Source organism: Excalfactoria chinensis, chromosome 5 (assembly GCF_039878825.1).
Source record: "Excalfactoria chinensis isolate bCotChi1 chromosome 5, bCotChi1.hap2, whole genome shotgun sequence".
NCBI lineage: Eukaryota > Metazoa > Chordata > Aves > Galliformes > Phasianidae > Excalfactoria > Excalfactoria chinensis.
In genome coordinates, this window is record NC_092829.1 from 13,518,524 (window position 1) to 13,534,024 (window position 15,501).

Sequence of the window (15,501 nt, forward strand, 5' to 3'; positions counted from 1 at the left end):
GTTTGTTGCCTCTTGTCCTTTTCTGTGCACTTTGGGAGGAGCATGTGGTTAGCATTCGTTACCAAAGAGTGTTTCTTATCTCAAATATATCACATAAGATCATTTCATTTCTGCAGTATCCTATTAAATGCAGATCAGTGGGAGAGGTGAGGAGAAAAATGGTGAGGGCAATACAAGATTTTTTTTCCAAGTGTTGTTTCCTCTTAGGATTACAAAAGCCATTCTACAGAAGAAAAATAGGTGTGCCTCTGGAAGTGTTGCATCTCTACTTAGAAGTATATTTGCAAATATTGGCATTGAAAACTCGTGAATACTGAATTATTTAACTTGTCCAAAAGCACAGAAGAAATTAAACAAGCCAATTCAGTATTCATTTTAGATGTCATCCTCTGTATCAAAGCAACTCAGGTCAGTGTGTCAAAAAGGTTTGAGCCTGTTTTTTTTCTTATTGTCCCATTACTGAAATGTTGATACAAATACTTCTAGCTTGGAACCTAAAAACACATCAGCAGCTATGAAAGCTTTTCTTCCAGAAAGAAGGAAAAAAAAAAAAAAAGTGTTTCATTTTCTTTTGGGTTATTTGTTTTTTCCCTTTGGTGGGCATTCTTCCATTTTTACTAGATCTCTTCTTGCCACCTTAAATTAAATTCATAAAAATGTCAGAACACAAGTGGTCAAAATTCTTTTCTCATCCATGCTGTGGTTCTGTAGGGAATTTTTCCCCAAATGATGCTATTTGAACTTGACTACTGACAATAAATTTACTGCTTGTAGAGCTCCAAATGTGTGATGTCTTTTTCCTTCACTTTCATGACTTGATGCTTGTAACTTTTTCCCTTTCTGGGAAAATGCTGCCACACGCAAAGCACTTTTCTCCATTTAGAAGTTCTGTGGTCCTTCCCATGAGAGGGTCACGTAAGGTAAGGCTGTGAAATGAAAAAGTGAAATTGTGTCCATAGCAAGTAGAAACAGGGATCATGTTTGAGAAAAAATGTCCATTTCCCTTCCTTGCTCTTTGATTGATATTGTTTTTTAGCAACTAAAGTTTGTTGTCATGGCCCTGTAAATTGTTGTGGTATGAAAATAGCAGCCATATGACCCTCAGCCTACCAGTGTAAGTTCAAAATGAAGAGGTATTGATTTGGAAAAGATTGGTTTAGCATGCACTATTTTGTTTTTTATAAGAAATATTGCATTCCGAAAGCAAGATAATAACAGTGTTTCCAACACTTCTGATTTTATTACAAGTCTCATGACATTTGGTGTTGTTTCTTAGAATGCCAGCTCCAAGGGACATCTCATTACCTGCGATTCTCAGTTTTCATAAAAAAGGGATGATTTTAGCTCTTGCAGTTCCTGGGAAAATTTTGGGGCAAATCTTAGCCCCAAAGACTTAAATAATAGAAGGCAAAAGGTAACCACCAAAGATCTCGTAAAATTCCAGTCTGTTAGAGTTTTTGGTTCTGATTCAGAACTTGTGGGTGTTTGAGGCTTGCAGTAGATTTCCTATTAAATTCATGGATTACTTTTCTTTAAATTCATTTCACATCTATTTATTGTGGTGTTTTTGATTGTTTTTTTTTTTATTATTATTATTATTTTATTTTATTTTATTTTTATTTATTTATTTATTTATTTACTGCTCCAGATTGAAAAACGGATTGACTTGAAAGGCTTTGAGACTCCTCAAAAATAGCATCCAGAGGTGAGTAAGGTGAATTTGCATGCCCAGTAGAGATTTATGACTGGAAATCTTTCTGTACCTACAAACATAACATACATAAACATTACCAGAACATTTCACAATGTAATTTAGAACTCAATCTGTGTCTGCAGCACATAGAGGACTTCAGAATTTTCTTATTTTCAACTATATCATGATAGAAAAGTCTTTTAATTTTGGCATATGTGCAGAGACGCATGGAAATGTTAGAAGAATGTGCAGGGTGGGTGAATGAGCATAATAGATCTACCTGCAAGATATTTAAAGTATTTTCTGTGGAAAGTGATTGGGATCATTTGTGCTAATGAGAGGGTCTATGAAAACAAAATGAAAATGTTATAAATATGATGCTCTGTTCCAGGAGGACTCATTTCTTTTCCTTAAGGAAGAGAACAAAAGTAGTTCCATGTGCCCAAGGTGGTTTGTCATGAGGCATGGACAGTGACCAACAAGAAATAGTGCATAAATTACAAATGATGAACACATAGTAGTATACTTGTTTTCAAATGCAAAAATACTTTGCAAATAACTTTGATCAGAAAATTCATAGATTACAACAGTTTGTTACTATTTTTCCATTCACTCATCCATCCATGTTTATATTTTACAATCAGTTATTTAAATCAGCTCATGCTGCTGCCATGTTCTGTTTATACTGAAGTATTTGAACAGACAAAGTTTTACAGTACTGTGGTAAATTTCAGTCGTGCAGTTCAGTGGGGATCTTTTGTCTGTTCGTTTTCTTTGTGTGTGAGTGTGATTTGCTTGAAGAAATAAGCAAATAAAGCAGATGAAGTGAAGGAAAAATCAAGGTGTAAAAACAGTTTCTTGCTGGAAAATGAGAAATTCAAATATCTGAGTACAATTTTTCTCCAAATAAAATACATTTTTTCTTTCCTGCTGGGGTTTTTCTACCAGTATAATCGTAGCTTGTTTTTAAAATTGGAGTTGTAGCATAGTCAATGCCAAACCAAACAGAGCTGGCTGCAGCATTTTGATCACTTTGTCTGGCCCACACAAAGCCTATCTACTGTATTTATTACAATAGCTCCTCAGGGCTAGTCAGAGGTGTTGTGTTCACTGTGAAACTTGCTATGTTTCACAAACACCAATTAAGAAGCAGCCTTTCACACTCTGCTACCTCTCTACCACCTCTCCCCTGGGTTCTGTATCCTAAAGTGGTGAAGGGAAAAACGGTACAATAAAAATTTATCCTATGCATACATGCATACATATATACATGACTATGCATGTCTGTGTAGATGTATACATTTCAGAGAAGCTATACTGCATTTCTAGGTCTCCAGTCTCTCCTGTATAGAAATTGTTGAGAGACGTGGGGGGAGCTCCCAGCACCACCACTGCACTCTGGTGCTGCAGCTCTGTACTGGTCTGGCCAAACTTTCACAGACAAAAATGTAATATTTTCTTTTTGTTGCGATCAGAAGGAAGTTCTTCCTGTCTGGGGACTTGACCACAGAGCCTTGTGCTCTCCCACCTCTCCCTCACTCCCTCTGTGCTCAGCAAAGAGCACCAGTCTTGCAGTCACCACTCATGGGAAGCTGTGTAGCATGATCAAATTCCTACGCAACCACTGACACCCAGTTGCAAGAGAATCCCACATCTCCACTTCTTTGCCTTCAGTTTCCCCTTACTAACTTTATTTTGCACTCTTAATATACTAACACACACTGTTTTGCTCCACTAAATTAAACCATTTGACTAAATTTTCAAGCCGTTAATCCTGTTATTTTTTTTAATTGGATTTGAAATGGATTTGTCAAGAAAACTGTATAGCTGCAATTTATGAATGCACTGAAGAACACTTAGGAGACAACTACCTCTACATTTGGAACAGGAAATGTTATGTAGAAATTGAGAGGGAATTTGTAAGATTTATTTTCCACTACTACAAGCCTTGATCTGAAAAATAGATTATTTCTTTTTTTTCCTTGTGGCCAGGAGACAGTGCTATAATTTTTTAATAAAGATCATGTAGCCTTGGAAAGCCATTTAACAAGCTTCCTTGGGATATTACAGTACAAGCAAGGTTTGTATGTTAAAAAATAAAATAAAATTCTGAAATGTGGAAAATAATTTTAAATTTTGGACAAGCTGTGGATCCCTTATTTGATTTTTATTTTTTTAATGAAGTTATGAAGTAGGTGTTGTCCTCAAATACCCTGATCTGCAACAATTAAATTCAGTCTTGCATGGAGACCTGGCACTAATAATTTGCATCATAGATTAATGATTTATTTTGCTTGGAAAATAATTGTGGTCCTGAACTCATTCTTAAATAAGTCCAAATGACTTCCATGGTAGCTGGATCAGGCCCTATAGGTTGTGTGATAAAAGCCAAAACCTTCTTTGAATAGACTGTGTTAGGGCAAGGGCACGACAGGACGTGGCTGTGCAGCAGTGGATGTGAAACACAGCTTTATTTTCAGAGCAGTTGTAACATGCCCTTAGGTAGACCCCCAGCCCTATGCCTGCTGTGGAAGTGCTGCAAAATGAGGCAATGAGGAGCCAGGCTGCTCCCAGGCCAAGAATTTCCATATCCATCTGTTTGGGCAGGAATCCCTCACAGAATAGCTGCTGGGAAGGGCAAGTGGAAGGAGTGAAGATGTCTGAGTGGAAACCCGGGTGTTTCCAAAGATGGCTACGGGGCAGATAGCAGTGGGGGGCAGCAGGCCCATGCATGCCCTGTGTGGGAGCCAGGCACCATTCTGAGAAGCTTCAGAGAGGTACAAGCTCTGATGTCTCCCAGTCCTACTAGGGTTCCAACTGGGCTGTGCACAATGCGCTGGTTTACCGTCAGTCACACACTTCCTCCTTCCTTGCCCTGTAGACTGGATTATGTCGCTGTGCCAGGGCATTAACCTTGAGGTTTTTGCATCTAAATTTATTTTGTTTTGAGTTTTCTTCTAATATTACAGATTTTCTTCTAGTTTATAAACACTCTATTTAAGGAACTATTTAGCAGTAACAACATTCCTGAGTTCAATCCAAGGATTGAGCTAATTATGGCTTCCCTTCAAAAATCTGTCTTTAACTCCCTCCTCCCCCCCTCACCCCTCTCTGCTGCGGTCAGAGATACTGAAGATAATAAAGAGCTAAAACTCCTACTTAAACAAACAGATGAATTAATTGGATGCGCTGTCTATCCCAGATTAGCAAATCCCGCTCTTACGATCCTTATTTATGTGTCATCCTGCTGAGTGGAAATACTTGTGTAAGTAATACCTTGAGTCTTGAGAATTACTTTGAAAAACCCAGAAAGTCCAGGAGGTTGGTTCTTTTTGTTTGTTTTTTGTTTTTGGGGGGTTTTTGTTTGTTTGTTTTGTTTTTTAGTATCTTCTGTAAATAGAAAAAAGACTGGCAGATAATATTTTAGCAATCCCTTAGATAATTAAAGTGGCTGGTGATGAATATACAAAAGAAAGTTCCTTCTCCTGCAACCGAGTCTTTGATTTTATATCCAAAAAAAAGCATGTCTTAAAGTATCCTTGGAAAAAATAAGCCTCTTCTGTTTATAGGCAGCACAGTTCCACATTCTTGGTATATGGAACACCAAATGTCCTGGGATAGCCAGCATCCTGGCAGAGAGCCATGCATCTTATTATATGGTAGGAGAGACAAATTTCCTCCTGCACAGTATGTCTATAAATAAAGTGCTTCTTCCACAAGCAATTAAATGGAAGCATTTTTCCAACCAGCATGCAAATACAGTTTTTGTTTCTTACTGCAAGTAATAGCCAATATGTGATATTAGTTTAAGGTCAGAATTATTTTAATGATGACTTTAAAATGCATTTTCCCTGGCTTGTGTTAGGATGTTAAAAGAAAAAAGTTAATCAAAAAGTTTTCTTAAAGGGGCATTTCTTCACTTTTAAAAGATCTGGCATTAAGGAGGCCTCCTTGAACTGTGTAAGTTGTCCATGATTAAAGTGCTATGTGTGTCTCAGAGGGAATTTAAAGTTAATTATTAAGGGTCGCCATTCTATTGAGACTGTGTTTGCAGACAACCTGTAATATCTTTGGGGCATTTGTGTAGTTTATTTACATAGTACCTAGCAAAATAATCTCATACTTTTTGTTGTTATCCCTAGGGAGACACTAGAAAAGAAAATAATACTACATGACTCTTAATCTAAAATCTGGATAGCAGATATACGCTTGCACATTTTTAGGAGTGGGTAATGAGACTGTTGAAGTAAAGCAGGAAAAAGGCTAGGGCACCTTCGTCTGATGGTTTAGGTAGCTTAGTTTTTGTAGCAACAGTAAGTCTTAGAAGGCGTCTTTGTTTTTCAGCAAAGTATTGTAGTATTCTGAGTTACTATGCCTATATTCCTTTCATGGATGAGGACCAGAAGGGAACTGGGATTGCAGTCTATCTTATTATACAAAAAAAATGTATTGTATTACAAATAAAACAGCTTCAGGAAAACAAAGATTTTCTACTGTAACTGGTAAATCTGCAGACATCATATAGAATAATTGTATGATATTTCTAAATTACCTGGACCTTAGTCTTGCAAAATAACAGAAACACAGAGCTGTTGAGGTTGGAAGGGACCTTTGATGGATGTCTTCTGCACTCTTCCCATATTCAAGTAGGACACCTTGAGCCGGTTGCTGAGGACTGGGACTTCTGAATACCTCCAGGCAGATATTCACTGGGTTCCTTGTTCTCTTCATGAGAATTCCATTATTTATTTGTTTCTTTGTTTTAAAGAAAGAAAGAATCCATTTCAAGCTTATTTTTCTGTCTTGTCTCTCCTAGAACAAAATCTGTGTGGCTTTTCTACTCAACTTCCTTTCTTCTCTGTTATGAAAGCCCTTTGCGTGTAAATAGTATACCCCACGAAGAACTGCTGCCAGAAAGAAATGTTTCTAGCAGTGGCATTACACAGGGCAATAAAGGTGAAGCAGTTACAGTGTTTAATCAGTGTTGGAAATTAGGCTATTCATGTTGCAGTTAGAGGCAATATCGAAAAGAATTTTGCAGAAATGCTGATTATATAATTGAACTGTAGAAGGAGTTAATGTTTTGTTTTGTTTTGTTTTTATCTCTGACTGTTTCCTGATTAAAAACAGTGGTTTTTAAAGTATTTTGATCTAGAGTGTGGCAGGTAGTTTTTTGGTAGCTTTGTCTGTCTCACACATTGAGTGACAGCCAGAAAGGTGTCACACATAGACCTAAATGGGGCTATCTTTTCGTAAGACAAAGTATGTTCTTAAATAATAAATGATCCTGGCAAGTTGTTTATTACCAGCAGTTAATGATCTGTTTATTAGTTAAAGTCTGTGGCTGTTAACACTCTAACAAATCAGTTCACTCTGTTAAACATCAATTTTGAGTACATTATTGGTATTAACCATACAACAAACTAGAACTGTTGCAGACAGTTGATTTTATTGCTGTGGTAGAATTGTATAACAGGAGGCAAAGGTGTTTGATAGGATACCAGTGTTCTTGAAAAGAAAAATAGATTAGGTTACTGTTGTTTGTACTGGTTAACAACTGGCTTTTATTCATAGTGAATGTATATTCTGTTTTCCCAAATGTCTCTCAAGTAGGTACATTTTGAAGCCCTAGATTCTCTAATTCCCATGTTTTTAGTGCTGTAAAGATTACTTTTGCTTATGTACATTTACTTTGGGAAATATACATATAATATGTAATTTTATATATATATATATACACACACATTTCCCAAAGTATATATATATACTTTATACATATATATATACTTTATACACATATATATATATGTGATAGCCTTAAAAAATTGTTTCTAGGAGGTATGTGGGAGGAATAGCTTGCTTTAAAAGATTGCTCAGAAACTAAATTTTGCTAAAACCACTTGTTTGTCTGAGCAATTGGTGCCAGATCAACTGGTTTTCCAGACTAGTTGCAGCTACTGGGAGGAATAGGCAGAGGCAGAATTTGAAGACCGGGTTGGATCTGTGTTAAGCTATGCTTCACTTACATCATGTTAAATTCCCACATGCGTCTTCAACTAAATAAAGTTCCAATGGAAGACCTCGGATATTAGGTGATCTTGATGAGAATACTTGATCTTGAGTGGAATGGTGCTCTGCACAGTTTTGGCTCTGCCTACTCCCAAACCATAAAATACACATATTCCAATTTTGCATCTGATCAGGAAACTAAGCTGTAAAAGTAAGTTCACTCCTAGGGCTCAAGTGGTGGTAATAAGTCTGGCAAGGCTGGATAAATAGGTGTGAGAATTACATTCCAACCCACAAATTCAAGAGTTCAAATCTGTTCTTTCAATTTTGGCCCACTTCTTATAAAAGGTAGCTCTGATACTTTCAGCATTTTGAAATAATCCTTTGATACGTTAACAGAAAGTAATCCCCAAAAAGCATATCTCTTAATTGTATCAAGAATACTTTTTTCAGTCTGTCTGACAACTTAATGTTCTCAGTTTTTCTCGATATCGAATTGATTACATCAATACAAATCATTACATGGAAGCCAAATTCTTCCAGTTCTAGAATGGCTTATTCTGATTTAATTTGAATTATTCTTAAAACAGCTGAACTCTGCTAAAATAAACAAAGTAAAAACATCCATCAGTAGCTCACAATGCTCAGCTAGTGCAAAGGCTATCTCAAAATAACATTTTAAATTAAATCACACTGACTTGATGTCAGTAATCTGCAACTGGCCTGTGGTAGAGCAAATTACTTGAAAATGTTTTTACCACCACAACTTTAACTGTAGTGTAAAAGGTCAGTACGGAACAAGAATTCAGTAACAAGGGTGACACTTTGGACCCTGCACAGCAGGATGTCTAGCAGAGTTTTCTGTAATGGTATTAAAGTGCTTGGCTCTTTTTATGCTCAACAGGGCAGTAAATAGGTTGGCAAACAAGGAATAGGAGGACCTGTGGTTTACACCCAGTGTCAACAACAAGATAATTTGCCTATGGGTAAGTACAGCTTTCCTAAGAGTTTTAATTCCCCCAGAGGCCCTGCGGTTTCCATCTATTCCTGCAATTAGCCCTTTATCACTTGGGAAGGTATTTGCAATGTAATCTGAATTAAAACCTACCCAACACCCATTAAAACCCAAGGTGCTGAAGATTTGCTGGAATACTCTTGCTGTCGGTGTGGTGTTGATGTTGGTAGTTCAGGGCCTCAAACTTCCCCCATGCACCACTGAGTTCTTCCATGCCACAGCAGGTTTCTCTGCCCCATCCAGAACAGTTTCAGAGAATGAAGTGACAGCAAAGCGTGGGGGTGATCTCAGTTCTCACCCTTGCTAGACAGTGGCACAGACTTTCCCAGCTGCCTCTGGGAGCAGTGAATCATATTTTAATCTTGAAAAGCATGTGGAGTTTATAGACCAGTGATATGAAAATGATCTTAGCTGGAGTTAAATCGCTTGCTGTAGCCCTTGAGGATTATTACCTGCAGCTGAAAGTTTCTCTGGTTGGCATTCTGAATTACTTAATTCACAGGGTGCACTGCAGACACAGCATGATTACACAAAGTCCACATCATCCAAGGAAGAAATCTGTGGCTGCTTGAGCTGATTGTTAGTGCTATAAACTCGAATGCAGTGACATTTGCTTCTTGCCTGAAATGTAATGATCTCTTCTGTATATGTATTTATGTGTTTATACATTATAGCCTTGTGTTGGAAGACATGAATGTTAAATGTGTTTTTCTTCCCTGACCTGAACAGCTTTTACTGACTCCTACCCTACCCTGTTTATACAGTGCTACATAGCAATGAATGCTTTTAATGGAAAAACCTCAGAGCTGTTTCTGGTGGTACTTATTTTTCCTTTTCAGTGTGTGCACCACGATGCAATGCTTAGTCAAAACAATTGACTTTTCATGTAGTTTAATTTTTCCTTCAAGCTGCAAGAAGAGCAATTCTCTCCAGTTAAATCCCAATAAGTGAGCACTGCAAAATGACGCATCAGAGAAAAGCATGTGTTTTACCAGTCTGGCTTGAGAACATTTGAAATCAGACCTCAGTTTCAAGTGAAAGCTGGAGAGTAGCAGGTGGGGTGACCAGGGATCTGGGGGGGGGGGGGGAAGGGGGGGAGTGTTACTTACTGTGACTTGAGGAAATGCAAAAATTGTGATATTATGCTATCATTTGTCATAGCATCTGACTAGCATCTTTAATATCACAGTCACTCTTAGACTTGTGTGGTTTGGTCATTGAAAGAAACAGACTATTATTTTTCCTGCATTCCATAAGCTGTCAGCACATATTTGTTCAGTATTCAGTAAACAGGCAGCAAATCCAACCACAGATTCAGAATTTCTGGTGTTAAATTTGCAAATATTAGAGTTGCCTTAAAATGATTTTGGAATAAATTTATTAGTGGAATTGCTGTACATAGGCTAACTCCACAGTTACCTCAGTAGAGTGAATGCTTCAGTTTTCTTCTCTGAGGCCTTACAATACACAACACAGCAAAGTGCATTTTACAGTCCGGAAGATTTTATGACACAGTCCAAAGGCTGTCAAAGCAAATGTCCTGCTGAGCCAACATTTTCACTAGCCACAGTCATTTTTGAAGTCAAGATATACCATGCACAAGAAAGTAAATTTATTTTAGCAAAGCTCTTTTGAGATCTTGATGTTCACGCTGAGATAGTCTTTGTATTAAGAATCCAATTGTTGGGGCCAGAGTACAGGCTGGGGAGTATTTGTAGAAAATATTTACAATTATGCTCTGGTTTCCCTAATTTCTGCTATTGTTTCAACATTAGCCAGTCTTCTTTTGTTGAATTAGAGCAGGCTGAGGTTAGGAGAACCTAAAATTAGTGGGTTTTAAACTGATTGCTAGAATACGGCATTAGTCATCTGGTGACCAATGACTTCAAAAGTCATTGTAAAGAAAATACTTTACAATCAAGAAAAACCCAGAAGAGCATGCTACCCATTTTGGATGAACACAATGGGGAAACTTTTTGGGTTGTAAAGATTCTGAAAGTACCTTCAAATGTTTTACAATCTGTCTAATATGCATTACAAAATATTTGCACTCTGGAATTTAACATGACATCCTTCATAGGTCTTGCAATGATTTATCACAGATAGCACTTCAGATAGATGCATGAAACAGCAATGAAAATAGGCTAACCTTGCTGCCACCAGCTTCTGTTTCAGTCTGTCTTCATGCCCTTTTCAAAACAGCAAACATCAAGTTCAACAGTCCAGAGCAGCAAAAGTGAAGCTTAGACAGTGACATCTGTTGCTGTGCTAAAAGGATTCTGGTAAGACCTGGAAAAACAGCCTCAGTAAGCTGAAGTGCTTTTGTTTATCCTTACGTGATTTCTGAAGGTGAAGTACTCTGCTGTAAAAGCCCATACAGCCTTAAGGTAAGGTTATTCCTTGTCTATTAAACTGGGATTTCTTTAGGAGCATGCAGTAGGATTCTGATATAGATCTGGAGTTTACTGCTTTCTTAATGCCCACTGTACAACACTCATGGCACACGTGGCATGTAATAGCTGAAAGGTGAAGAGTACTTGTGGTGTGAAAAAACTCCCAATTACAGATGTAGTATAGACCAAGACAGACCATAAGTTCTCATTTCATGCACACAAACTTTCATGAATAAGTCTGCCCCAAAGTATGTTGTGCTCTCTGGATTATCACAGTGTGGTACCTAGTGTGTATTTACAGCCCTGAGGTTAAAGCACAACAAAGAAGTGGCCTAGGAAATGTTGATGTCTGTCTGTCAAGTTTTGAGTGTATTTAATCTCCAAATCTGTTGCTGATGTATGTACTGAAAAAGGAAGGGTGGGAAGGAGTCATTATTCCCTCTCCAAAAATAATTTATCAAGGATAAAAGTCATGTAACAATTCATCCTTGCTTTCAAAAACATGTATTATATCATGTCAGCACATAAACAGGAAGATATAATTGGTAAAACTTCTGAAATATGAACTATCCCTTCCTTCTGGCTGCTGCATGTTCTCAGCTAAGTTCCTGGCCCAGGATTATATCTAGCTACACACCACAACAGCCTCCTGAAACAGGCATTGGGCCCAATCCATGATCTTGCATATCTTACAGTAACTTTGGAACAAATCCTCCAAGAAAGCTCAGAATTATCATAAAAGAACTGAACTTCCTTCCAAACCAAGAGGTTGCAGACCAAATTGCATGGAAACAATACGTAGGAATTAGAGAGAAAAAATGTATTCAAAGGACAAAGTATCTGATCCTAAAGACAGCCACAAATGTAGCAGGAGATATTCAAAGTCAGGCTGGATGGGGCTCTGAGCAATCTGATTGAGCTGTTTGTGTCTCAGTTCATTGCATGGGCCTTGGAATAAGTGACCTTTAAGGGTCCCTTCCAACCCAAAGAATTCTATGATTCTACAAACGTATAAATACTGGCAAAACATTCCTGATTCACTGGAATAGCCGACACAGTTGTTTCCCCTGCATACTTTACAATCCCAAATTATAAAAATACCATTTGATCAGATCTGAAGTATAAAGTTTTAGCTAAAAGTTCTCAGACTTGTAGGAATATTGCTAGAATCTGAAACTTAAGTCCTGAACTGGGAGAAGTGGAGTAGCGAGGGAAAAGCTATCAATTAATCTAGGCTTCAGAGATAATCCTATTTAGTTTAAAAGTTTTCTGTTAACTTTCAGAAAGGTATCAAGACTCTTGTGTGTACTAACGGTACAAATAAAAATGGATTTATAAATAATAATAAGAAAAAAAAAAAAAAAAAAACAAGCTTTAGAATGTCGTATAAACATAGCTTTATACTTCTGTCCTTCAGAGATTTGGGTCTTGTGTTCAATTCCACAAATGACCTTTGTTGTAAACAGACTGTGTTTTTCCCCCTAAATGCATGAATTAGAATTCAGCTGGGGATACAGTTGACTGAGAATGCTGTGATTTAATCTAGAGACCTATGTTAAGGTCGAGAGCATTAGTAGGTAAGTATAATCATTCTTTTACCTCAGCTGTTTAACTGGATGACCCTGTTATATCTGTGTGGTGTAACCAGTGATCACTGCAACCAATTATGGCAATATTGTTTATTTCATTAGTTCAAAATTACATCTAACCAAGGCAGCAATTTTGTAATTCCTTCTGGCATATTTGCCTTGCTTCCCTTAAACCTATTACCCCTCATTTTATATTTCTCTACTATAAATATCCTTCCTTTTAACTTCTGACCTTTGCAAGAATTCATTTTTAATATAATTTCTTCTTTTTTAAAAATTGTAAATCTTCCTGATGTGAGTCTAGCACACCTCACTCACTCACTCAAGAAATAAAGCAGTCAAGGCAGTCTAATAAGTTTCAGTTATATGGTGTTTGGTAATGATAATGCACCTTTTAGCTGGAAAAGCCATCTCTCTCTCTCTCTCTCTGTTCTCATTCAAAATCAGTGACACCTAGCAAACAGGCTTCCCTTGGTATGGGACTGGGTGGTAATTCCAGTCCTATTGGAGTAGAACAACTAGATTATGCTGGAGTGATAATCATAAACTCCAACAATCCCAAAAATAACATAGAAGTTTCATGTATATGTTAAAGAAAACAATGTCTTTTCTATGGCTATCTTCTTTATTTTTAACACTGATTTTGTTTCTCTAACTCCCTAGAAAATCCTTGTGAGGCTGTTTGCATTACAAATAAATGCCTATTTTGGGTATAATCTCCCAGGTCCTTTATGGAGATGGGGGAGGTTCTGGTGGCATTAAGAAGAGCTTTAGCCAGGGAAATAATGCTTGCGTAGAATGATAATTGCTGACCACACACAATTTCTGTTGACTTGATCTGTAGTTGTGTGTGCTCAGGATCTCTTGTGGTTTAAAATCCAGTGTGCTACATGATGATCCAAGAACTTAGTTCAATCACTGGAAAAAGGCAAATCACCAACAGAGGTCTTAGTTTGGTTTATGTTCGTCAATCAAGAAAGCAGTCTTTTGGCTTACTGTGTGTGTGGTTATCATTATTATTCTTTTAAAATTGCTGTGTTTATACTGGTATGAAACCTAGCACAGGAAGAGATTTAATAAGATACTGTGCTTAACACAATTTAGGCACAATATATGTAGGAATTAGATGTGCATACCTATACATAGCTATATGTAACTGCATGTACAACAGAGGGAATTAGAATTATCCTTACAAAGACAAACCAAAGTACTGAAATGTTTGAGTGAAGTCGCCTTCGCTTGGAAGTTTGTGAGAACATTGTTATGGTATGGTTCAATTATCAGGGGAAAATTTGGTTGTTGTCTGTCCTATGGTAGGGAGCCACTTCTAAATTGTGGGTCAATCATGTTGCTACAGGAGACTGCTATGTCAGCCTCTGCAGTACAACCTCTGGCATGTTTGTTTTTCTTAATGTTGATGTCTGCATCATCTCACTTTATTGATACTAAGCAGAACTGATCACAGTATCTTTGAGTTTATGACCCAGACTACATTTAGTGGAAGGCAAATGACCATGGAACATGGAATCCTCTTGTTGGTTCCTGTGAGCACAATCGAGGACCAGACGTGTTTTCTCACTGACCACTCTGAAATATACTTTATTTTGAAAGAGTCCTTGCAATGACCTGCACAGTTTAGATGTGGCGTAATTCCTGTGTTTTATCATTAATGATACACATCTTTGTTTGCTAAGTATAACCTGTATTGGAATACATGAGAAAACTGCAAAATAAAATTATATATATGTGTATATATATATATATGTATACACACCCTATCTTTCACTTTTGTTCACGTTCATAAACTTATTTAAGACTTATTTAAGAGATTATACTTTCTTCATTAGAAAACCTCACATCAGACGGAAACCATTACATATTAAGCTTCTATAACATCCAAACCACCTACAACAGAATGTGTCTATGTTGACTCATTACAGTTCTGGAAAAAAAAAGTCATCTCTGTACACTAACAAAAGGGGCAGTGTATCTTGAGAAGTGAGTGTATGACAAACTGACATATACAATAAATAGGGATCTTACTACAGTAACAGATTGAAATTATATAGTTCATTTGAACCTTTTTCCAACTTCAGCTTAGCCTCAGCTAAAGCACACAGGAAATAAACACATTGAGCTGTCTGGCACCAAGCAACTCTCCAGGTCCTGTTCTGTCTCGCGCTCTGCTAGGCTTATCCATCCAATCAACATTAGGAGGTTTATTTATGTGAGACAGATATATTAGCAATAAATGGATTTATTCAGTAGCTTGCTGGATTTATATACATTCACAAGATCATTTCAGTTTAAGGAGACTTAAGAATGAGTGAGCCACTATTTGTGTGCTCTGTGTGATGAAGCCCTTATGCTGCTATGCTGCTACTCACTAGACAGGGAAAATAAATAAATAAATAAATAAATGGGAGGGGGGGAGGGGGGGGAGGGGAGGGGGGTGGACACGGACACACGGGACACGACACGACAAAAAAGAAAAGCTACCCAACCCGAATTGGAGTCAATGAAATATTTACTGGAGGAATACCTGCAAGAGTCTTTGGAACTGGTGAAATGTGAGCGGACGTGCAGTTGGCTGAACAGCAAAACCATGGATTGTGACATGCCGATACAACCCTGTGTGCAACGTTCCATGCACAAAAGTCTGTTTTAATTTTTATAAACCAAGAAAAAGTGGAAGGACTCAGAGAAATACATTCAGGAGGGATGTCTGAGTTTCCTTTCTCCCACCTACCCGTGCTTGCAAGTCAGGTCTGCGCTGTGTTGAAGTGTTTAATTGATTCGTGT

The 15,501-nt window shown here is 37.5% G+C and overlaps 1 long non-coding RNA gene across 1 annotated transcript; it reads left to right on the top strand.

Moving 5' to 3' along the window:
* Positions 1–1,663: 1,663 nt before the first annotated feature.
* Positions 1,664–8,632, top strand: LOC140252476 (uncharacterized). Its single transcript, XR_011903662.1, has 3 exons — positions 1,664–1,705; positions 5,263–5,352; positions 8,607–8,632. It is a non-coding gene; the product is annotated as an uncharacterized lncRNA (long non-coding RNA).
* The last annotated feature ends 6,869 nt before the right edge of the window (positions 8,633–15,501 follow it).